The sequence below is a fragment of the Cynocephalus volans genome, chromosome 14 (genome assembly GCF_027409185.1).
Source record: "Cynocephalus volans isolate mCynVol1 chromosome 14, mCynVol1.pri, whole genome shotgun sequence".
NCBI classification, from domain to species: Eukaryota; Metazoa; Chordata; class Mammalia; order Dermoptera; family Cynocephalidae; genus Cynocephalus; species Cynocephalus volans.
Window position 1 is genome coordinate 60,404,917 of NC_084473.1, and position 23,441 is coordinate 60,428,357.

Genomic DNA, 23,441 nt, shown 5'->3' on the forward strand with positions numbered 1-23,441 from the left:
ATAGTAAAAATATAAACAGCCTAATTAAAACTTGGTAAAGGATCCAAACATCTATTTCTCCAAAGAAGATATATAAATAGACAATAAGTTCAAAAGAAGTTGCTCACTATTAGCCATCAGGGAAATACAAATCAAAATCACAATGAGATACCAATTCACACCCATTAGAATGGCTATAATAAAAAAATCAGATAATGGTAAATATTGACAAGAATGTGGAAAAGTTGGAATTCCCAATCATTGCTAGTGGGAAAGTAAAATGGTAGCCACTTCAGAAAACAGCCTGTCAGTTCCTCAAGAGTAAACAAAGTTATTATATGACCCAGGAATCCAACTCCTAGGGATATCCCCCCAAAATTAAAACCAATGTCCATACAAAGACTGTGTATGAATGTTCATAGCAGCATCATTTATAATAGTCAAAAAGTGGAAACAACCCAAATGTCTATTAATTGATGAACTGATAAACAAATTGTGGTATATCTATACAATGGAATATTATTTGGCAATAAAAAGGAATAAAGTATTGATGCTGTACACATTACAAACATGGTTTATCCATGGAATCATAAAATTTGTGGTCTTTTGTGACTGACTGCTTTCACTTAGCAAAATATTTTCAAGGTTTATCCAAGTGAAAGCAGTCACAAAAGACCACAAATTTTATGATTCCATTTATGTGAAATGTCCAGAAAAGGAAAATCTAGAAACAGAAAGTAGATTAGTGGTTGCTTGGGGGGGTGTGAGGGGAGGGAGGCATACATTAGGGGATTAGGGAGTGATAGCTAAAAGGTATGGGGGTTTCTTTTGCAGGTGATGAAATGTTCTAAAATTGATTGTGATGATAGCAGCACAACTCTGACTATACTAAAAGCCACTGAAGCATACACTTTAAGTGGGTAAATTGTATGGTATGTAAATTATACCTCAATAAAGCTCCTACAATAAATAAGCAAGCAAACAAATAAAGCACTAGGACATAAAAAAAAACCTGCTACAGACTCCAGGATCACTGGATGCTGGCATACATAGAATTCAAACACTGATCTTATGTAACTTTAGAACTTACATAAATTTTTTAAAATTCTAGATGTTTTAACTCTGACTTCTTCTTGAACCAGAGAAACTGAGGGAAACTAATCATTTGAGCATTCTAATAAGATAGGTAAGTTTTCACAAACAGAGGTGAAGACTTTCCCAAATCAACTGCTTTTTGAAATCATGAAATTAAATTAGGTTTGGAATTTTAAATCTCATATTCTGTTTCAGTCTAGCTTTAATTGTAGACATGGATTTTTTCTTTGTTTGTTTATGTTTTTGCTGACATCTTACATCACCTTCAATGAACGCAACTGAGGAGTGTTTTCTCTGACATCATCCAATTCTCCAATTCTCTGACACCAACTGGGCATCCAACAATTCAATTCAGTTCCCTGGAGTTAGTGTCACATCCCACAAGTTAAAGGGCACAACCCTAGAAGACTCCCCTGACTTCAGATGCCAATCAAAAGTTTTAGGCCACCTGTACTTCTGACCCACCGGCTATACCCACAACCCCTTGGGTTCCATAATTTACTAGTATGGCTCACAGAACTCAAAAAAACACTTCACTTATGTTTCTGGTTTATTATAAAGAGTGCAACTCAGGAAAAGCCAAATGGAAGAGACACATAGGGCAAGGTACTTGGGAGTGTGGGGCAGTGGAGCTTCCATGACCTCTCTAGGCAGCCACCCTCTTAGTACTTTGATGTGTTCACCAATCCAAAAGCTCAATCTCTAGCCCCCTCCCCTTTTCCTTCCAGAGGTCAGTGAGTGAGGATGAAAGTTCCAACCCTCTAAAATCACTTGCTCCTTCTTGTGACCAGCCCCATCCCGAAGCTATCTAGGGACCCCACCCTAAGTCAGCTCGTTATAAACTCAGTTGTGATCAGAAAGGGGCTTGTTATGATTAACAAAAGGCATTCCTATCACTCAGGAAATTCCAAGGGTTTTAGGAGCTCTGTGCCAGGAACCTGGCATGGCAGAAAGACCAAATAGATTTTTATGTTATACCACAGCAACATATCAAATTAAGTTGAATATTTAAATAAACAGTTCAATATAAAACCATGGCCAATATAATTTCGCTTAATTCTTATGAGGGCAAAGACATACCAAACCAACAGACTTGGTATTTAGTTCAGTGCCTGTTATTTAATACAAAGACCTGATCTCTTAATTACCTAGCCTGCTCATCTACCCAGCTAATAGTACAATTTGGCTAAATAGCAAAAATCAATGTCCTCTAGTAACTAATATTTCTAGGTGACCAGATGATGATATCCCTCCACCAGAGAAGTATGAAGAGCCACCCTTCTCCTAATATTACAGATTAGTAATTTCCATTAAATGCTTATAATGATTTCTTCTATTAAAATAATTGTGGGCTTCCTTTGCAGTTTAATTAAATTAGATGTTGGAGCAGTTTTCAAACCAAGGGTTGTGGTCTCCCTACTTTTAATTCTGTACATCTAGAGTCACCTATAATGCAATTACTAACCCAACAAATATTATTGAGCATTCACTATAACGTCAGAAACTATGGGAGTATTCAAAGTCATGTAAAACGTATGGTTCCCTATTCCAACACTTGTTTACTTATGGTTATTAAAAAAGGTATAAATCAATCAGCCCAGAATGATTACAACCTAAATCCAAAAAGGACAGGTACCATATTAATGCAAGACTGCAAAACTTCAAAGAAAAGTGTTACCACTTAGGTGGAAGAGGATCCAGGGATAGCTTCATAGAAGGAGAGGTATTTGAATTGGATCTTGGGAGACAGACTAGATTTTGGTAAGTGGAGAAAAGACATTTCAGGTAGAAGAAACACTTGTATCAAGATAAAAAAGACAAGGAGAAAACAACAACAACAAAAAACTATATTGTGTGCTCAGGAAAGTGTAAGTCAGTAGGTTCCCTGGAGTGAAGGGTTTGGTTAGGAGACCAATAAAGAGTAAATATGTGGAAATCAAGGACCATGTCTTTGTAAGCTCAGTGACTATCTGCAAGCAGTGACTAAATGTTTAATAGCTGAATGAGATGTAGCTGGAAAGGTAAAAGGCCTTAACAATCAGGGTAAAGAGATTGAGCTTCACCCTGGAGTTAATCAACATCCTTTAAATGAAGTTTCAGAAAGGGGAAGGAAACATGTATATAGCAGGTACTAAAAATTTTACATGTTAAACTAATCTTTAAAACTGTCCTATGACAGATGAGGAAATTAGGCTAAATAATTTGCTCAAGGTCATTTAGAAACTAAGCAGCAAAAGCTGAGATCTCAATTTAAGTATATGTTCTTTCTACCATTCTAAACTGCATGAAAAAAAAAAAAAAATCAACCAACCAACCAACCAATTAAAATTTGATGTAATACATTATGTTTGTCCTGGACATTGTTCCCAACCAGGGCAACAATGTCCAGGACAAACATAATGTATTACATCAAATTTTAATTTTTAGTCTGTTACTGCATTATGGTAAATTTCTTTTTGCCAAATTTGGATGGAATTTAGGAAGTCTGACCCCAAATAAAGACTATGTAGCACACATAAAACTCACTTTTGGGATTCTTGGGAGTAAGATGGATTGCATAGATATTTTTCGAATACTAATATGTTAAAGAAATAAGGAACTGTATATAAAGTGGAGGATGCTTATTAAACTATGTAAAACTACACAGAATTGATCAGAAGGAATCTCTGCCTGATGTTGGATATGGTCTTCATATTTTTAGATATCAAGAACCAGGACAAAGTTAGTCAAGTATGAGTTTACTTACAGATAGGGATGGGGAGCGACGTGGGGTGGATTGGAACAAAACTAAATAAATTATCAATTATGATTTTTAATATTTGTACACCAAAATATAAAACCTCACTTGAAAAAATTCAGTTCTGTACAAACAAAAAGTAGGACAACAATTATTGATTCCTTTTTACATCTTGACAATAGAGAAAATCTTTTTACACTATACTCTGACAATGGATAGACTACCAAGACCAAAAAAAAAATTCCCTGAAAGCATATTAATTTGCAAAAGGCTGGGTTGTTACAATAATACTTTTGCTGATATTTATTAAATAACAAAACAATGGAGGATGAGGAATAAAACTCATCAAATTCCAAGCCATTAAGAGTTTATTTGAAAACTTTGAATCAAAGAGGCATGATTCTGTATAAAACTTGTTGGGCCACCATGCTTTAGTAGATCATTACATCACAGCAATGTTTTCTAAACAATGTTAAGTGAGTCAGTTTTTAACACTGATGAATATGGCTTGAACTAGAAGTGGATGTCTTCTGGGAACTTCTGTTTTGTTAAAAATACATTCATTTTGGCTGGTAAGTTAGCTCAGTTGGTCAGAGCATGGCACTGATAACACCAAGGTCCAGGGTTTGATCCCTGTACTGGCCAGCCACCCCCCCAAATATATATTTATATATATTCATTATATATTATATATATTCATTTAACGCTGTTTTAAGCTTTTCCCCAACCCTCTATTTCCAATGAGACCCTAACTGTGACAACTGCAATTGTGCTAACTGTAGTTCTTTTTCTTATTGTCATGGGATTACCGTACCTGAAATTGGAGCTAACAGGGAAAATCTAGCTTGGTGCCTCAGTTAACGCTTTAAAGTTGAAATTTAGCTCCCCTCTAACTACATTGTTAGGACTGACCACTAGACATAAACAAACAGCTTTTATGACATAGACATAAAATTGCTGATATCTGGATCTATAAGTTTGTTGGTTTTTTTGTTCCTTTTACTTTTCACCATGGAGTGGTTGGTCTATCACCATTACTGTGTTTATGAGTCAAATATCTATAAGGACAAACAGCAAAGCTTCCTGTTCATTCCAGCTAAATCAATTAGGTTATTCACACATTTATTGAACACTTGCCAAAGTCCCCCCTTTTTTGGTATCAATAAAATGCAATTTTATAATAAAGGTTTATTTTGTTTTGTAAAAAAGCCAGGGCTCTCAAATTCACAGTATTACTTTGCAACTCTTGCTTCTCTTGCCTTCAACATTGTGTGGGTGGAGGAAAGAAACCAAGACATTCAGAACAAAATGTGAAGTCAAGGGAAATTTTTAGACAGCAATAAATTGTGAAAATCACTTAAACTTACTGTCAGAACAATCTTTTGTAGAGAAACATAAATGGAGGCATTTAAATAAAACCCTGGCATTCAATGAAAAAACACTAGGTTCAGAATACCATAAATACTAATTGGGCTCTTTTTTCATATAACTCAATAAACTGCAATGAAAACCATATTCGAATAGGTTTTGTCTAATTGCTCTTAATACCTTTTTAAAAAGAAGACATTATTTGAAGACTTAAATTCTTAATCACTCATGAAATATATTATTCCCTTTTTGTGATTATGAAAATGTTCTTCAGTAAATATTTAGACTATTTATAAATTTTCCAAGACCAATCATTTAAAGTAACACTGTATCTTGGAAAGCCCACTTTAAATAAACCATCCTCTATTTGTAAAACACACTAAGACCTATAGAAACACCAAACAAACAAATACACTACTGATCCTAGAAGATACAGAATACAGTCTACAATTGCTAGTATTGCTGATCCACATATAATCACAGGAATTTCTTAAATGAGAGAAGAGTAAACTAGCACCTTCTAAGGCAATGTATGTACTATTACGTTTTCATGCAAATCACTGATTATCTCCTGAGTGAAGCAATGTAATTTTTGTTAGAATGATTCTCAACTCTATTATACATTACAAAGAATCATTTTGACAGCCGAAGTAAAAAGCTCCTCCTTTGCTGTGTCCCAATAAGCTCCATAACTTTTGATTTTTCAGTTTCAAATCACGTGCCTTTTATGTACACCATAGTCCAAATTCTTCCCAACTTTTTCCTAAATTTATAATGACACAGCTGTCTCTATATCACACATTTTTGACAAAAAAATTAAACTGAATATATAATAAATTCTCAGCAAACAACTGTTGTTAATGCTATCATTATTCACTTGTGAAAAATTCTGATTATTTCAAGACCTATTTGACATACCTTTTCCAATCGGGAAGTCTTTCTTTATCCCATAAAGTGGGTACAATCTTTTTTGAGCTCCCAAATTTCATCTGCAGTTCTTTTATGAACCTTATATTCAGTTTTGCTGAGCATTCCTCCAAGGGAGAAAGTGTTTTGCTTATTTTGTAGTACTTAGTACTGAAGAAATAAAGGAAAAGAAGATTTTTTAACCATTTGTCAAATTAGATCTTATAAAGTCTTCATTTTAATTTGGTAGATAAAGCATAAATATTTCTATGGTGTCAAGAAATTTAAAAGAAAAAAATAATATTTCCTAAAGACTGCAGAATTTTAAAGCCTTTTGGGGATAGATGTACTTATCATATATACATTAATAGAAGAAATAGGAGGAGCTATCTAAATGATTATATTAGAGACTGTAATGTACTATTTTCCACTTCATTTCATATTTTTGGTGTTAAAATGTAAGAGTAACCACACAATGGGCATCTTATTTTTCCTTTTCAGTGAGAATCAAGTTTTCATTTTCAGACTAAAATGTTAAAGAAATCGACACAACACATAAAGCATCTGTTAGTGCCCTTCATAATACCTTACCCCTTACTCTTATTCTCTGTCTCCCCGTGGCACTGACCGTCTCGGAGAGAATCTTAGTTTTCAGGGTTCTTTATGAACTTCTTGGTCCAAAAGCCAAGTCTGCTTAAGACATTAAAGAACTAGTTATCAGGGCTGGCCAGTTACTTAGTTGGTTGGAGCACAGTGTTACAAGACCAAGGTCAAGGGTTTGGATCCCCATACCTGCTAGCCGCCCCACCCCCCCAAAAAGAAATCAACAAGTATGATTACTACAGCTAATAGGAAAAATAAAATTATGGTATTCATTGTTTTAAAACAGTAATTTGGAGGTGAATTCATACAAACCCCAAATCAGCACTAAATTCTAAATAAGAAAAAAAAACAAAACTAACTGATTTTTCCTAGTTCAGTGCCAACCCATAAAATGGAAAAGGTACTATCAAGCATTATGGACATCTGTTTTCTGCTGCCCAGCAAACATTCACCCTTCCTCTGCTATAATGGTATTTTCATTTCCTTTTTGGAGAAAAACTCTCTTTTACTCTCAGTTTATGTGTATCCGGTGGAGTGACTACACCCTCAAACTAGATCGCTGGGCTCAGTCTCAAAAATAAGAGCTTTAGTCACAAGGCAATGAAGTGGGCCAGTTAGAGCCAAAGAGATGCAGTGAGACTGTTGCTGGGGCTACTAGGCAAAAGATGGTCACTCTTTCCAGCTACACATGACACTGTGAGGATTCAGGGGCCAAGGGAATTGAAGCTATCTTTTGCTCACGTAGGGCTGGATGATAAAGCTAACACCGAAGAAGCAGTGCTAAGAAATGTAAAGAAACCGAGTCTTGATGACATTATTAGAGCCTTGGGTGAAGCCATTCTTGAAGGCACATCTATCCTGGATCAATGCACACAAATCAATACATTTCCTTTTTTCCCCTTAAGCCTGTTTGAGTCGAGTTTTCTGTTACAATAGTCTTAACTGATATAACAACTACTTCAAGTGTATTTGTTTCCCCAAAAGTAAAACACATTAGGTTATAGAATTAAGTTCCAAAAGCAAGGTGAAAAAATACTTTCTCACAGATGGTTCTGGCTTTTCAAAATCAGCCCTCCTCTTAAGGCTCCCCTCCTCTCAGTTCAAAGGCTACAAGACTTTTTATCTTCTGCCTTTACATTGTTTTAATACAAAGGAAGTTTTTATGACACAAAAGAATAAAAAACTAACAATGGAAAAAAGAAAACAACTAGTAATAGGGGATGAGTTGGGGGAGAGCAAATTATCTATAGAAACTATAAATAGTAACCAGATGTGCTATTTATTTTTACTAAAGGCCTAAAAGAGTGTCGGAGACTAAAGCTTATAAAATTAAGCAGATTCAACTACATATAGAATCTAATACAAAAACATCAAAATACTAAAAATCAAAGTTCCTATTCAAAATACAGCTGATAAAAATTAAAATTCACAGAAAAACTCCTTGGGAAAAATTGAAATGTCTTGGACCTTTAAAACCAGGCAAATCACTACATAATTTCAATAGGTAACAGTTAATCATACTCATAAAAATTCTTGACTTTAAGCATGCTATGTGGTTATGACATGCCACTGAGCCCCCAAGTCATTCTGAAAATGTTTAGCAAAAGAAGGTTGAAAAAATAAGCAAATTACAACAACTATAGTCACTATTAGAGTAATGTAAAGCTAGTATTTCTACTTTCTAGGAATCTTGGTGACTTAACTGCTAATGAGAAAGGGAGAGAAATAAAAATACACGAAATAAAATGGAAGTAAGATATAGGTTCTTGTGCTTCTCAGATCATACTGAAGTGAGCTTTACCTGCATATTTTAGATCTTCTACATTTTAAGCACCATGTGTGAACACTAGAACGAATTACAATACTCTTATGACCACAATGAAACCATTTATATGGAGTCCGTATGCTACAGGATGAAATAAATTATTATTACTTGAGATGAAGTAGAATAGAGTGGGTTAAGGGAGTTGTGGAGACAGACTGTCTATGTCTGAGTCTTGGCACCATCATTTAATAGCTGTGAGACTTGGACCAACTTCACTAAGGCTCAATTTCCTTCCCTGTAAACCTAGGATAATAATAAATAACAATAATAAATAACACATATGCAGTGATTATCATATAAGTGTTAGCTATTTTTCAAAGAGCTTTACATATTAATTTTCTAACTCTTAATAATGTTCTTAGAAGATAAATAATATTGTCATTTCTGTTTTATAGAAGAGGAAACTGAGACCCAGATCAGTTCAGTAAATAGTCTAAGGTCACACAGCTAATAAGTGTAGGGCTGACACCTGGGACTGGAACCTGAAATGTCTTGGTTAAGAGCCTATACTTGCAATCATTGTACCTTACTACCTTTCAATATAATATGTGATACTTCAAAAAGTTCTTGGAAAAATGTAAATAAAATAATACAAATCTTTCTATGAACTTCTGAAGCACCCTCGTATTACCTACCTCACAAGATTGTTATGAGACATTAAACAATTGTCTAGCACATACTAGTAGCTCAATAAAGGTTTATTGTTAGAGTTCTTCTGACAGTCAATTTCTATTTACCTGGATATTTATATAACCAATTACTGAGAAATGATTACTTTAGTATGGAAATTACTGCATGCTAAAGAGAATTTTGGGGGCAGGAGAGGTCAATGCTGAAAACAAATTTCTACTAAGGGTAATAAATCACTTCAAAAACTTTTGAAGTCTGGTACTACTTACTGAGTTTGACCATGGGCATGGGAGTTTGAGATACTTTTGAGATATCCTTGGGTGCAGTTAACAACAAATGTAGTAAAAATATGGGTCTGGAACTAGGAGGAGAGATATGGGCTGGAAATATAAACCTGGAAATATTCAACCTACAGATTAATTACCTAGGTTAAGAGTATACAGTAAAAAGAGAGCCTCAGGCTAAACATTGAGGAATTCAAACATTTAGAAATCTAAAAGAGAAGCAGCAATTCCTGAAAGAGATAAAAGAGCAATAGCACCCAGCCATCAAAGTGCTATTGTGTGGTATATGGTGTCCTGAAAGTGAAGAACACTGTTTCAAAAAGTAGGAAGTGATCAAATGCTGCTCAGAGGTCAGGTAAGATGAAGACTGAAAAAATGTCAATGGATTTAGCAACATGGAGATGATGAGATGATAATATCTCCATAGCTATTCCAAAGGAATAATGGGATTTTACTTTTTTTTAGCATAATTATATATCTTTTTATCATGAAGAGCAAGCATTTGAAATATGATGATAATTACATTGGCTCTTCCTTCTCCCTACTGCCAGCCTTCATTAATGCCCATCCACCAAGGGCATTATTGTGAGGTGTTCCACAGTGAAACTATGATCTAATGGAATTTTCCCAACTGCAAATTAAGCACCATATTAGGCACTAGGAAGACAAGGAAAACTAAGACGTGGTCCCTGCCTTTAAGAAACTCATGTAAGACAATTTAATGTCAATATAATGTGGTAAAAGTAGTGTCTGGGCCTCCTGAAAGCAAAGAACACTCATCCCAGTTCAGGGGGTGGGGTCAGACTGCTTCCGTACAAACAATACCCACTCATTCATCTTCTGAGCAGCTCCTATATTTCCTAGATCCTGGGAACACAAGGACAATAAGCTTAGATCTCTATACCCATGTGGCTCACGGTTTAGTGGAGTGTGTCCAGATATGTTAAGAGGAATTCTAATACAATGTGATAAGTGCCATAACAGAGGCATTAACCAATTGGCAGTAAAAAGGCCTGAGATACTAACCTAAATCTGGAGATGGCTTTATACAACAATAATATTCAAAATGGGCTTTGAATAATACAAAGGCCTCAGCCAGAGATAGTTATTTGAAGCAAAAAATAACATATGCAAAGATCCAAAACTGTTTTGAGAACAGTAAGAATTTCATATGGCTTAAGCACAGTAATGAAGGGAAAATGAGGAAGAAGAGGCTAGAGGGGTAGAGGTTAGGGTAAACTATGTAAAGACTTGTAAGCCAGGATAGAATTTGCAACAGATCTTATAGGAATTCAGGAACCAGTGCAGGGAACTGACAATTATTTTTTTCAGATTCTCAACCTTGACAAACTGAAGTAATTCCATCTCCTGCACCAACCTGTCCTATCCCTAGTCTTTGTGCTTCAGTAAATGGCACCACTATTAACGAGGTAATTGTTCATACTAGCAACCTGCAAGTCCTTAATACCTCCTTCTCCCTCATCCTCCATATCCTATCCTTTCTATCCCCATGTCCTGTCATGTGACTTCTACAACATACTCAACTCTCCCACCTCAGGGTCTTTGCTCAAGCCGTACTCTCAGTCTGGAACAGTACCGTTCCTGCTCTTTACCTAGCTGGCTCCTTCTCATTCTTGAAATAGCTTAAGTGTTAATTCCTCAGAAAGCTTTCTCTAACCACATAACACAACACACAGTCCCCTCCTGTTACTGTCTCATAGCACCTTGTGCTGTATTGTATATTTACTTGTTTTCTATATATATGTCCCTCCCAACTGTGATTTTCATTTAGAAGGAACTGTCTCATTTTGTTCTTTCACCCTATACCCAATGCCTGCACAGGGCTTCTACAGAGTAAGCATTTAAGAAATATTGGTTATTTTAAAAAAAGAATTTTTAGGAAAATAACTCTGAAAGAAGTATGAAGGATGTGTGAGACTAGAGGAGACATGAGGAGACTAGAACCAGGGAGATCAGATAAAAACAGCCAGGTGAAAGAGGATAAAGAGCTGACTTAAGATGGTGGCAGTGAGGATAAAGAAAAGCAGTACGTACCTGAAAAACCAAGGCAGAAACGACAGGTTCATGATAGGCATGGGGAGAGTGAAATATTGATGGAGGCAGAATTGATATGGAAAGAAAAATAAAGAAGTTGTTTTGACTAGCGGTAAGTTTGAATAATTTGAGTCAATATGTCTAGAAGGTAGTTAAAATTACTGAGGGAGATCCCAGGCTGGGGTCTCTTTTCCCTCTCCTTTTTCTCTTTCTACCAAACCAACTTTTTCTCTTTCTACCAAACCAAGTCAGGATGCCAATAAAAATAATAAAAATAGCTTTCAATTTTTGAGTACTTACTTTCTTCTTGACATTGTGCTGAGGGCTTTATGTATTATCTCTATTATTTTCAACAACCTTACTCAGAAGGTATTCATAACCTTGAGTGGTTAAGTAAACTGAGTCAACTGCCCAAGGCAACAGAGCTGCTTAAATCAGTGGAGGAGGGATTTGAATCCAACTTTTCTTCTAATTAAAGCCTCTTTCCTCTAACTTGAATGACCACCTATATCAAGTTCATTCCGGAAAGGGAAAAATTGTAAAACTAAAGGAGCTCTCAGACTGAAAATCAGGGAGTGAGAGGTTTCAAAAAGAACAAGTTTAATGGTGATGTGAAAGTTGGAGAGAAAGTAGTGGAGTTAAGATTTAAAGACCCTCTAAGTCAGAAGGAGCCTTCCTTGGAAATTCCCTATAGTACGTTTGTAAGGAAAGTGTGGTCCATGACCCACAGCAGTAGCACACCTAGGAGCTTGTTAAAATGAAAAATCTCAAGCCCCACTCAGGCTTCTGAAACAGAATATTCATTTTTAATGTGATCCCCAGAGAATTTGGATAATATATTAATGTTTGAAAAGCAATGGTCTGACACCATTACATAGATGAAGACACTAACCAGGTTAAAAAACAGTTTGCAGAGCTGGAACTCGGGCCTCGCTTATCTCTCAGTCTAGCATTCCTTCTGCTCCATTATGTCCCATCCAGACAAACACAACACTCTGAACTTCAATAACCTGAGGTTTGTGCCATAGAACATTTAGAACTTAAAATGAGTTTAAATCAAATTATCACTAACCATTTTGATTTGTTTCCATTCCATCTGGAATTTTAAGTGCCCCCAGAATTTTCTTTAATCATTTGTTTTTAACATCACTACATGAAACATAAACATGCTAACCCTGACTACAAAGAATTCTTCTTAAATTCACACAGTAAGTTTCAACCTGAACACTCAATGTGAAGAGACAGTATAGACTCAAAGAAGAGAGAGCCTGTCTATAGGCAAATTCTTTAAAGTCATGGAATCTTGGAGCTGGAAGAGATTTTATATGGTTGAGATGACAAACAGATTTCATCTAGAATGCCAACTACATAGTTTCTGAAAGTGCTGTATCAAAAAGGAGTCTGAGGCTGGTTTGGGATCAGTCATTAGCTGTTTGGTTGGTTCCAAAGGGGGTTTAAGTGCTATACAGCTGCTGGCCTTGTAAAGATAAGAAACTAAGGCCCAGAAAAGTTTAATGAAATACATGAGGTTACAGAAATGGACCAGAATTCTAAGTCCCCTAACTTCTGGTATAATGGCTTTTATCCTGTATCATACTGCCTCCTCTCCTCTCTGACACATTTATTCAATAAAAAAATATAAAATACTTTTCATGTAATAGACAATAAAAATCAAACCAATTAAAATTTAAATGGGAATAAACAACTCGGAAGGTTTTATTAGGTACTACAGGATTTGCAATCCTATAATAAAGACATACATGTAAGTACATTCTAAGATTTAAATGAAGCCCACAACCTCTAGGTTGTATAATTGTGATGAATGAATGATCTCTGACTCAGACTATTTTTCTGACAATTTTACTTCATGGTGAGTTTTTCCACATGACAATTCTTCTTTAGAGTTTAGCTGTGATGACTCAGGGCACCTAGATGCTATGAAGGAGCTTTCAATTTAAGGGGTAGGAGGAAAATGAGGGGGACTACTGAAATCACTGGCAGCCTACTCAGTTCTGAAACCTAGCAAATCCTTTTGGAAGCCATTTTAAAGACAGCTTTAGGAGACAAATTCTGGCTGAAGCCTTAAAAGACTGGTCTTTAAGAATTGAATTATATGCAAATTAATCAACATGCCATTTCTAAAAGACACAACCAAGAAGCTTTAGCAAAATGTGATTTTCTTTTTGTTGAATAAATGTCAGTGATGAATTTTTTTTAAAAAAGTCTGGTATCACCGAAATCACAGATCTGCTCTATGTTTGACAGTTTAGGAACCCACCTCAAAATTCATCACAGTGAACTGATAGGACTAGTTTAGAAACTGAGTCATCCTATTTTAAATGAAAATTACAGTGAAGCAATAAGTACATTTAAAAAGCTTTCCCATACATGAAGTATGCCTACACTATTGTGGTTTCTAATCAGAAGCAGTCACTACTTTACAAAAGACATATTTAACACATTTTCTCATGAATGATAAACTTAACTAGTTTTGTAATTTAGATTTCTGGTCCTTTGATGGTAAATTTAAAGAATGGTAGTGAGAAACATTTAGAAGAAAAACCCATCATAACTGTAGTCTAAAATGAAAGAAAATAGCTTTTAATGCTGCCAGTACATGTAGTTCATTGAATATCGTGTAAACCCAGAGGAACATGAAGTACTGTGGATAATATCTGCCAAGAACCAGGAACACAACATTAAGGTTTTGAAGAAACAATAAAGCACCTCCAATTGTCTTCACTTATTGTTAAAAAATAAAATTAAACATAATTGTGCCTTCTAAAGATTAAGCCAAATAATATGCTGAGCAGTACAATGAGCAACTAGCAAAAAATCAGGGCCAATCACTTCATAATTCATTCTTGTGGAAGGAAGAAGTTATGAATTTCTTCACCATGTTATGGATCACCTTTTCATCTTGATTGTCAAAAGTAAGCTTAACAGAAGTCCAGGAACAGTTTTCCCCTAAGGTCATGTATGGTTAACTGTGATTATAGTGATGATGAAGTTTCAATTGTGACATTTTTTGAAAAGACAATAACGAACACCAAGAGCTGAAAATAGCTCGTGAAATTCAACTAGATTGTTAATTCTACTATCAAACTAAACTTTGCTAATTTAGGTTCTGGATGGACAAAAAATTAACTCATGAGGCTTCAAATCAATAACTCTATTACTATTTCCCACGTTATTGGGTTCAAAAAAAAAAAAATGGATCCTACAGGTCAAATAGTTATCTCTTAGTGCCTAGCTGATAGAACACACCATCTCCACCACAACATACATCAAAAAAGGGCAAGAAGAGTTTAAAAAGAAGATAAGTAGGTAAGGCACAAATAGGAGAGTGTTATACTTGCCTTCTCCTTGTTACTTAATTCATTCCAAGTCCATTTTATAAGTATTAAAATGGCAAACAAACAGAAAACACTGCGAAAAGCAATGGGCATGATTAGAGCTGGCAAAGGATGATAAATAAAGCCAGCCAGTGGCAGAGTACTGAAGAGATGAAAGTGAGAGAGGCAGTGATATGGAATTATGAGTATCTTGCAATGCACAAGCTGAGAATAATATGGAACCTGTTGCTGAAAAAAGTCTACAAAGCTTAAGTAACAGACTGAATTTTCAAATAATTCTTAATTATTGTTAATCATTATTATTATTTCCAAAATTAAGTATAGGTTTTATCATGGTCATAATATTTAAGTCAACATGAAATATAAGCTGTGCCTTTGGCAAAGCAACTTCTTTTCTTTAAATAGAAGTTGTATTATTATTTCTATTCTCTACTTAGTTTATAAATTTGAGTCTTAGCTCATTAGGTCATGGACACTTAAAGAGATCTTAGTTACAAGAATTATCTATGGTCACGTTTACTATTTTTTGAAAACCAATTTTTTTCTTTCCTTTTCTTTCTCCCTTCCCCCTCCTTCTCTTCTATCATAAGATATTTATTTATTACACAAAAATTGAAATGAAAAACAGATTCATCTGGTAATCCTACCACCAAATCAACAGACTAAAAGCTATTTCTAAAATAAGCCACACTTTAGCATGATCACTATCATAAAATTCCAAAGTCCTTTATAAAAAAACTACTGTCACTTTTATTTTACAGATGAATCAAAGACAGTTTTTCAAAAGACTTCCAGAGTTAATGAAAAGCCCAGGAATTAAACATAGGCTCCATGTTCCATGCTAATAGTTTAGTGTTTAAAATACCTTAAACAATCCAGTCTAGCAGCTCACTCCTGATAGTATTTTGGATATTTTTTGATAGTATGAATAAAAGGGTCTATCTATCTATACATACACCAAAGGGACAAAATCTCTGAGTCAATTAAAGAACTAGATTCTAACAATTTACTAAATGATGTTTAGAATAGAAAACTTTGTTGAAGTATTCCTTATACAGTTAAATTCTTAGTGGTGCCTCTGTAATTTACTATATAATAAAAGTTCACAAATTCTACTTAATGATATTAAATTCTAAATATTATTGGTTAAAAATACAAATTAAAATGTGCTCCCTTGCCATTACACATAATTAACTAGAAAAGGAATGGTTTTCTTAATTGAATATTTTCAGTAAAAATCATTGAAATAGGTTTAGTTTCTCAGGTTAGAAAAATTATCCCTATAAAGGATGAACTAGTATAATAATCATTCAAAACTAGTACTCTCTACATGTATATTGTCCTAAAAGTAGAAGATTTTTTAAAAAAATCCATATTTACTGATGGTTTTATGGAATTAAAACATTTAAATAAGGTCAAATTTTTCTATAATTTTAATAATAAAGATTAAAAAGCAGATCTTTATGGAAAATCAGCATGTTCTTAAAACATTACTGATGTGAAAAATGAAGCATGAATACAAGAAGACTTGAGAGCCACATTCACCTCTTAACAGTAAACGTGTTAGTCTTTCAGTTCCGCCAAGTGTATGCCGTAGTAACAAGAAAGTTTCACAATTTTACTACATTTTAAATGCCATCGCTTTAGTCTTGAATGCATGATATACATGAAACTTATCTGCCATGACTGTCTGGGGTATTTAAGTATTAAGAAATGCACATGGGGCTGGCTGGTTAGCTCAGTTGGTTAGAGCATGGTGCTGATTAACACCAAGGTCCAGGATTTGATCCGGACACTGGCCAGCTGCCAAAAAACCCCACAATGAACCTCCTCCCTGCCCTGCCACACACACAAGAAATGTACATGTTATGGTGTGTTTCAATATATCAGACAGAACTTAAATATCCAATCAAGTATTGTGCCTTCCATACTAGTCACTCGCAGATGTTATACCCTTACTCTAAATGATGCTACAACAGTCAAGAACATGATTAAAAATCCATTTTAGTTTACGGTGGAACTGATTTTCAGAAACAGTAATTGCCTTCTCAGAGTGGATCTGATTTTTAGAAGTTATTTCCTATTTTCTTTCTGTCAAAATCCTTTCTGAGTCATACCTGATAAATAAGATGAACTATCATGTGGCCAATAAGCCCTTTTTCCTTAAAAACGAGCAAATACAAAACAATGAGCTATTTTTGTGTGTGGCTCTTAAACTGGCTTAGAAGGCAATGAAAAAAAAAAATAAAAAGGAGTTCTAAAAATATTTGGAGGGCTGGCCCGTTAGCTCAGTTGGTTAGAGCGTAGTATCATAACATCAAGGTCAAGGGTTCAGATCCTAGTACTGGCCAAAAAAGAAAAAAGATAAAAATAAAAATATTTGGAGTAATGCTAGTGCTGTTGACTAAGTGCATGGCTTAGACGGTGACTACTCTAAAGCAGAAGACTTATTTTTAGGTAAGTGTATAAGATAAATATTTTTACTTTAAAGCAAGGATGGACACTGGCCCTATACAATCTAGTCTCCTCTACTCTTATTTTATCATTCTGACTTCATCTTCTGCTACTCTCTCTCGCTCTGATCCAGGTACTCTAATCTTCTTGTAGTTTCTTGCAGTCTAGGCACACTCCCACCTCAAGGCCAAGGCCTCTGTCTGGAATGTCTTGCGCCAAGATTACCCCCAAAGGCTTGCCCCCTTACCTCATTCAGATCTTAATGTACTTAAAAAATATTTATCACTTTCTCAATGAGATCTTTTCTAATGATTAAAACCGCATCCTCCTCCCAGCCCATACTTATATCCCCACATATATATTCCTCTTCCCCCTCCCTGCTTTATTTTCATGTGTCTGTGTAAAAACTTTATTGCAGAAATTTTCAAGCATATACAAAATTAGAGAGAATGTGTGAAATCGCACATTATATATATATACATATATATATATATATATCCAAATGGCATCTACCTATCTATTGTTTCATGTATATTCCTCTCCCTTCCAAACTATTTTAAAGCAAAAAATCCAGACATTATAATTTAATTAATTAATGTTATATATCTCTAAAAGGTAAGAACTTTAAAAGAAAAAAAAAACATTATCTACCCCCCCAAAATACATTATCTACCCAAAAAACCAGACAATTCCTTTTCGTTAAATATCCAGTGTCCAAATTTCCCCAATTTTTCACAAACACCTTTTTACAGTTTGTTCAAAGCAGGTTCTAACTTAGGTACATACACAGCATTTGGTGGATAAGCCTCTGAAATCTCTTCTAATTGTAAAGTTCCCTCTCTCTTTCTCATTCTTGCTATTTACTTTTTGAAGAAACCAGGTAATTTTTTCTTAAAACACAAAATATGTTTTACTTATTTATTGTCTGTGCTTGTTATGAAGGCAGAGATTTTACCCTGTGTAATATCAACACCTACAGCAGTGCCTGACATGTACAAAGCATCCGATAAATACTTACTGAATAACTATTTGGCATTCATGCCAAAAGTCCACTGCCCACCCAATAGCAGAAATTGCTAATCACAGCTCTTTTTCCTGTTAAGTCTAATCTAGGACTCTTGGTTTTCAAAACAAAGCACTCCAGACTCCAGGCAGCCACCACTGAGCAATCATATTTGGTACCCAAGGTGAAATCTATTTGCTATCCCTATTTTAGCCCCCTTTAAAAGTGTACTTCTATCTACAAAACAGATTTTAATGCACTTTGTATGTTGAAATTTAGCATGATAAATTACTGACTGTACTTCTTGTCAAGTATGTTTAAACATTTCTTAGCTTATTTTAGACAGTTTAGGGGAAAGAGCAAACTGTAGCCAAAAAATAATAGAAAAAGAAAATGCAGAAGATGGTGGGAAACTGGGGGTACTACATGGGGGTAATACATATTTTTAGAATTAGCAACATCCCAAGAGGTTCATTACAAAATAAAAATCAGCAACAAATTATTTGAAAAGAAAAAAAATTCCATGTGTACTGAATTAACTTTTTAAAAAACTACATGGATGGTCAAGCTTAACTGGGGATGATGACAGATGTCAGGATTTTCCTATTTATAGGCATTAACAACACATTCTATTTTTCGGTAAATGGTATTTTGAGGTATAAAAGTATTACAGGGGTGATACAAGAGTACTCTGTAGAACCCCATTTCTCTGAAATGAAGTTTACTGTGGCAAAAAAGAATCTAAAACATCTTGTACAGAATTCTGAAAAAATAATCATCGTCTTAGAATCATTTATAATTCATTTCTCTTAAATTACCTGATGAAAGTTCTTTTTCTGTAAGCTTATTTCTGAAAGTAGCTATGCTAATTGAAAGGCCCCAATCAGATGTTTGTTTTGACTATTTATTTGTATTAAAAAAGAAAAAAATCAGGAATTCACTGATATTCACTTAAGAAATCTTGTGCTTTCTCTTTATTACTTGTAAATTCATTCAGCAACAACAAAAAGTAGTTAGGAACTACTAAGTGTAATATGTTAGGCAATTACTTTCAACTTTTGAAGAAAAAAACAAGAAGTGATTTATTTAAGATTACATGAAAAAATCTAGTCGCACAACTTGAAGTCATATCCAAATCTTTCAGTGACCAATATTTCTTGTCTTGAGGTTCCCAAACATTAGTTGGGGAAAATTTTCTCTGGCAGAGGTCAAACTTAAAGAAAAATAACAACTCCCCCACTACCACACATGTAAAAAAATCTTCAACAACCCAAATGCCTTGTAAGAATGACTTCTATTTACTTTTCCTGTGTAACATACTTAGAGGGAATCTGGAAAGATGGCTGGAAATCTATAAACAGAAAGTGCTAAGTAGAATTTACTGTTTATAGACTTCAACTAGAATTTTGTCCCATGTACATAAACACTGCCAGGAATCTTTTAATATTGTACTCTCTAAAAACATCTTCATCAGGTTTCCTTCACTGTTTATTTTCTTCCTTCTTTCCATTTGGCTATTAAATCTGCTTTATCCCTCAGTTAAAAGACATAAGTGTAACTTTTGGAATAACATGATTTTTTCAAAGAAACTCCTAAAACCATTTCAGTGCCATTATATACGGTCAATAAGAAATTTTAATATATACAGTTAAAATATATATAACACAATAATTCATATAAGCCTTTCTGACAATAAATACTGTACTAGGATAGGGCTATATTGATGTACCATGGTAAACGTATGTATATATGTTAGGTAGTTTACAATTCTAACTCTTTTGGCTTAAAATCTTTATGAGTTACAGAAGCTTTTATCTGAAAACATTAGATGTTCACAAAACAGAACTACTATAGTCCTTATCACCTGTCCTACTGTACAACTACAATAATGCATATTCTGAAATGATCAGAACTCTTAAAATACAAGTAACATTCTGACAACTTGAAAGGAAGCTGAAACTAAGGCAAATGGAAACATCCTTAGGCTTCCCCTCTTAGGCTTCCCCTGGAAACTTGCCTCAGTGGCATTCAGCAGTATTAGTTAGTGCCAGTTTCCCACCTTGTTCTTTTCACTCATTTCCTTTAAGGGATCCCAAATTAAAAAAAGGAAACTTGCAAAGCCAGATTTTGCAGTCAACACTAACTTCTGCCTTTGGACTCCAGTGACTGAGAGAAAACACCATTAGTTGCTTCCTCAAAATACAAATGCTCCCGGTTAATCTGATTTGTAAATACTACTGAAAAAGTTCAGCTTAACCAACTGTAAGACTACTTAAATGCCAATTTTAAGGATAGCATAGATCACCTCCAAAATCTGCCACTAGGGCAAATTAAATTTCCAGCTTTTTCAAGTCAATAAATACTACTATTACATTACAGCACTTCCACCACGCTAATAAAAACCTAGGTGATAGTTTCCTTTTTAAAAGCTGTAGATTTATTAGATGAGGCATTATAACCACTTCACTACATGCAACTTTCCACACACTTAACTGTTCTGTTTTCCAATTGTTTTAAACTTAAGATCTCATTAACATGTTAAAAGTGTACAGGTTAGATGCCTGGGGGAAAAAAACAGCAAAATAATAAATGTCTCATTTCATTTTCTGATGCAAACACCAGAATGCAAAATCTGGGGGACAACTATACAATAAAAAATTAAATTCAAGAGAAATGAGGATAAGTGAAAGTATTCACTGCTATTACAGTTCTGATTATTAATCACCTCAGGAAAGAACTAGCAGAAATGACGTTTGACTTAAATTTTGGTACCTTCCAGTTTAGTACCAAATAAACAAAAAATACTAGAATAAATAAAATTGTCCTCAGAGTTAAGAATTTTACTCCAGAAGAGATTGCTGATGTGAATAAAACATAAGGAAATAAATATGCTGTATTTGTACAGTAAGGACAATGTTTTGAGAGATGTAAATCTGATCACTCTGAGAAAACATTTTCTCTGTTAGCTATAAAGAAATCACAATCTGTTACAGAACTGACGAATATCTTCTCCACAACTCAGAAATTTAAATTCACACCACTATGCAAACCGAATAATAAATTCATTTCTCAATTGTTAAGAGTAATACATATTCAATGCAGAAAACGACGATGCCATTTCTGAAACAAAAGATCACCTGTTATAAAAACAAAATAACATTTTGCAGGGTAAGAAAAAGTAAACAGCCTATGAACCAAAACAAATAGATGACCTTTTCATACACTTAAAGCTTCAGTTCATAAGCACAACCAGTACCTTGTGGATAAGGTGCTCAATAATATTTGTTAACATACTGTTTGCTGACTAAACGGTGGTAAGACTGTTGGAGCTGTTAAAACTAACACATATTTCCTTGTGTGCAGTGATTAAATTCTGTTAAATGTACACTAAAAAAAAAGTCTGCCCCCTTCCCCCATCACTGCTCTCTTGCCTTCTAAAAAAGAGACCTGTACGTATAAAAATAAAAGTAGACGGTAAGGTGAGTTTATGATTTACAGTATTTTCCTTGCTCGGAACATTTTTTAAGATGTCCTTTGAGGTTTTAAGATTCAAACACAATGTAAGAAGGATTACTGCTTGAACTACCTAACAATTACCCAGACTTCTTTTAGGCTTCAGGTAACCTGTAAGTAAAATGAGCATCTTTAACTTTTCCACAGGGCACTAGAGAACAAGTTATTACTCATTTATGCTTTCAGATCCTCAGACACCAGGCGCGGTAGAAGATCAAGCGTATCCATCAATTAGAGAGCTTTTCTGGACCTCAGTTTACCCACTTACGGAAACGGGCGTATTAACTTGCTTCGCCGGGGCCCCGGAGGTGAAATTAATTAGTGTCTTAAAAATACTCTGAGATCCAAAGATGAAAGGAAATGTGAGCGACACGCAGAGATGATGACAATAATCATAACAATAAAAAGAATGACTAACTTGGAAGTCTGCGTTATGTAAGGAATGTGCAAGAAGTTATCAGATTCGCACAAACAAAAGAAAAGCCCACCGCCACCTTTGTTTCTCTTTCATTTCCCTCTCCCTCCCCGCCACCCGCAGAGCTCCCCTCCCGCAGCAGGGGAGCGCGGCCCGGCAGGCGGCCGGGCGCGGGGCTCGGGGCGTCGAGTTGGCCGCCGCGCGCCCCGCTCCCAGGCGGTGGGGGAGGGCGCGCCGGGCCGCCTCCTGACAAAGGCGCTTCCTCCCGCGAGGGCGCGGGATGGAGGCGCCGCAAACTCGGCGCCCGGCCGCCTCCCGGCGCGGCGCGGGGGTGCGGGGGATCGCGGGCGGGCAGGCGGGGAGAGCTGGCGGAGTGGCCGCCGGAGGAAGCCACCGAGGAAGTTGCGCGCCCGCCTTCCCCACACCCCTAGCCTGCCTCGCCGCGATCCCTCCCGCGGCTTACCGCGGCCACACTCACCGGACAATTGCTGGTGGCTGGGATCCCAGCACGGCCCCCGAGACCCGGCGCGAGCGGGTGAAGTGTGTGCGCGCGGAGCGCGAGCAGACAGCCGGCGTGCCGCCGCCGCCTTCCTCGCCAGCCGGCCAAGCCCGGCGAGGGGAGGAAGTTGACCGAGGAGCCGAGCGCTGAGGGGCCGTGAGGCAGGGAGAGGCGCGGGGCCCGCTTTGTGGTACGCTCCCGGAGGGCTCAAGACAAATCCGATCGCGCCGCACGGCTGCTACTGCTGCTGCTGCTTCTGCTGCTGCTGCTGCTGCGGCTGGTGGAGGCGGCGGCGGCGCCCCCCGACGGTCCCTCCGCCTCACACCGCCTCTGGGTCACTGACACACACTCGGGGAGAGGGGAGGGGACTAGCGGGAGGGCGGGGTCTGATGGGAGGAGACGGGGTAGGGCCACAGCGGGAGGCGGTGCCGTGGCGCCGAGAGGGCTCTTGGGAATTGTAGTTCTCTGACTGAAGAAAAAAGAGGTACATTGTTGTCGAGTACCCTGCCGGGCTTCCTCTGCACTGCGCATACTCGGGGCAGAGGCCCGTGCTCCCCACCGTTACCATGGTCACCGACACACCAAGGGAGCGTGTTCAGTGCTGCTGTTGACTGAACAAGGCTCGTCTTGTGCTATAGTGTTGTTGGAGATCCGGCCCTTAGCCAGTCCTTCCTACTTCGCTCCACCCCAGCTCCTAGCTTCACCACTCACAAGTGCCC

General features: G+C 36.4%; 1 protein-coding gene across 1 annotated transcript in view; it reads right to left on the reverse strand.

The window, feature by feature from the left end:
- PELI1 (pellino E3 ubiquitin protein ligase 1) overlaps window positions 1-23,057 on the reverse strand; it is a 49,928-nt gene extending 26,871 nt beyond the window's left edge. Inside the window, exon 1 of the mRNA XM_063078596.1 lies at window positions 22,702-23,057. The gene's annotated coding sequence lies outside the window, so the exon portion shown is untranslated. The remainder of the gene's footprint in view (window positions 1-22,701) is intronic.
- Between the last annotated feature and the right edge of the window lie 384 nt (window positions 23,058-23,441).